Genomic DNA, 3182 nt, shown 5'->3' with positions numbered 1-3182 from the left:
CTCTGAGTACCAACTTGTAACACCCTCGATGCGACTATAGCTCCCACGTGTCGACGCACGACTTAGAGACATAATCGCATTGAAGGAATGTGTCGCAAGTAAGGTAATCTTTAAAACATCCCATGTAATATAATAATAAAGGGGAGATAACATAGTTGGCTTACACTTGCCACGTCAATCAAGGTACATAAATAACATTACATCATCCAAACACTCATGGCCCGACTATGGCGCCAAAATAAAAGATAACCCAACATGCGACACGGTCCCGATCACCCCCAACTGGGCACCACTACTGATCATTAGGAAAGGAAACATAGTAACGCTGAGAGTCCTCGTCGAACTCCCACTTGAGCTCGAGCGCGTCACCTGGAGCGGAATCATCAGGCCCTGCATCTGGTGTAATAGTAATCTATGAGCCACAAGGACTCAGCAATCTCGCATCCTCGCGATCAAGACTATTTAAGCTTATAGGTAAGGCAAGGTAAATATATATGTGGAGCTGTAGCAAGCGACTAGCATATATGGTGGCTAACCTGTTCGCAAAAGAGAGCGAGAAGAGGAGGCAAAGCACGAGCGAGAAACTAGAGAACAACCCGCGCAAGCATTACTCCAACACCGTGTCCACTTCCCGGACTCCGCCGAGAAGAGGCCATCACGGTAACACACTCAGTTGATTCATTTTAATTAAGTTAAGGTTCAAGTTATCTATAACCGGACATTAACAAATTCCCATCTGCCCATAACCGCGGGCACGGCTTTTGAAAGTTCAAATCCCTGCAGGGGAGTCCCAACTTAGCCCATGACAAGCTCTCACGGTCAACGAAGGAATAGACCTCCTCCCAAGACGTTCCGATCAGACTCGGTATCTCGGTTCTTCAAGACAACTCCGACAATGGTAAAACAAGTCCAGCAACACCAACCGCTGTGTCGACAAATCCCGGTAGGAGCTGCACATATCTCGTTCTTAGGGCACACCGAATAAGCTAAGCGTACGGGAGCCAACGTAACCCAAGTTGCCAAGGGACGGCCCCGCACGGTGCTCTAGGTTGGACCAACACTCAGAGGAGCACTGGCCTGGGGGGGGGGTTTAAATAAGATGACCCTTGAGTCCGCGAAACCCAACGGAAAAGGCTAGGTGGCAAATGGTAAAACCAAGGTTGGGAATTGCTATAGGAGTTTTATTCAAGGCGGACTGTCAAGGGGTTCCCATTATAACCCAACCGCGTAAGGAACGCAAAATCCGGGAACATAACACCGATATGAAGGAAACTAGGGCGGCAAGAGTGGAACAAAACACTAGGCGAGAGGCCGAGCCTTCCACCCTTTACCTAGTATATAGATGCATTAAGATAATAAGATAATATAATGATATCCCAACAAGTAAATAAATGTTCCAACAAGGAACGGCCTCCAATCTTCACCTGCAACTAGCAACGCTATAAGAGGGGCTGAGCAAAGCGGTAACATAGCCAATCAACGATTTGCTAGGACATGGTGGGTTAGAGGTTTTACATGGCAATTTGGGAGGCTTGAAATCAAATGGTAGGCATCGTAGCATTGGCATAGCAAAAGAGCAAGCAATCTAGCATAGCAAAGATAGTAGTGATTTCGAGGGTATGATCATCTTGCCTGCAAAGTTGTCAGAGTTGATTGGATCCTCAAAAGAAAACTCAACGGGCTCCTCGTTAGTGAACTCGTCTCCCGGATCTACCCAAACAAGACAAACAAGCAACAAGGGCACAATCAACCAGATGCAAGGATCAAACAATATGATGCAAGGATGGTATGCTATGTGGGATGCATATGCAAGATGTGACAAGGAATGCATGACCCTGGCCCCAACTTGGGAATCCAAGTGTGCCACTGGAAAGATGAGATGAAATCTCTTGAAAACGATATAAAGAACGCCGGAATCGGAGTTACGGTTTGGAAATGGCAAGAAAAACAAATATGACACTGGTCTGCAATTTACAACAAGTAGCCATCTAAATGCAATGAGATGAACATGCAACAGCACCCAAACATGGCAAAGTAAAGCATGGCATGGAGCTACTCAAAGATCTTAACAAAAGTCCCTTAGTGACCTTGAGCCAAAAGGGATCAGAAAATACAATTGCAAGCATGTGAACATGGCAAAAACATAATCAGATCACAGACTTAGTGAAAACTGGAGCATGCTGAAAACAGATATCAAGTAGGCATGTTTACGATCTCGATGCACTCACAATGGATCAAGACATGAAAAGCTAAGAATAAATCTATCAAGAACACACAAAATGCAAGCTAGACATGGAAAGAACAATAGCATAGCATGCACGGGTCAACTACAACATCATCGGCAAAATTGCAAACAAGTTGACAATCTGCCCAGATTCACAAAGTAGCAAAAGTAGAGCTCGATTGACCCAAGCTAGGGTGCTCCATAATTTCAAACAAAGACATGGATGGATAGAGAACTACAAGATTAACAAAACATCCTTACTGATCATCCTCAAAAGAGGCACGGATCACTAGGAAACAACAACAACATATGGCCATATGAGATAAACAAGTCAAGGACTTAGTGGAATTGCTAAGTCCCTGAAATCAGCACTACCAAGTGCCTCACTTCGCAAGCTTGCACTAGTCACCACACACATCACAAAAATACATGGGTTGCACCTCTGGAAAGATGGCAAAACCCTTAATGAAACATATGTAAAACTCATGGGCATATCATGCAAACAATAAACATGGCAAAAATGACAAATATGCAAATGGAGTAGCAGATCTGTCAATTAACTCAAGTAGCCCTCTTCTAACAGCATTTCAGGCATCAAGATGAACTCAAATGAAAATGATGCAATGGCATGAAATGATGTTCTCTCTGCGATGAACATTTTGATATGCTATATGCCAAAAACAAAGCTACGGATGCAAAGTTATGATGCGATGAACAGGAGCATATGGATTAGGGTTTCGGGCAAAAAGTCAACCGTCTCAAATCCAGATCTAGATCCAGCTGGCGCGGATTTCAAGGATCGCTGGATTTACTGTTCACGGCCGGAGAAGAAGAGGGCGGCGGCCGGCGTTGGTGGTGGTGCTCTCCGAGGACTCGGCCGGCGTGGGGCGGCGGGATGGAGGCCGCGGCCGACGAGGCGCGCGGGCCGGGGCGGAGCGGGCGACGGCGAGGTGGCGCC

This window comes from Triticum dicoccoides, chromosome 3A (assembly GCF_002162155.2).
Source record: "Triticum dicoccoides isolate Atlit2015 ecotype Zavitan chromosome 3A, WEW_v2.0, whole genome shotgun sequence".
NCBI lineage: Eukaryota > Viridiplantae > Streptophyta > Magnoliopsida > Poales > Poaceae > Triticum > Triticum dicoccoides.
This window is presented reverse-complemented; position numbering follows the sequence as displayed.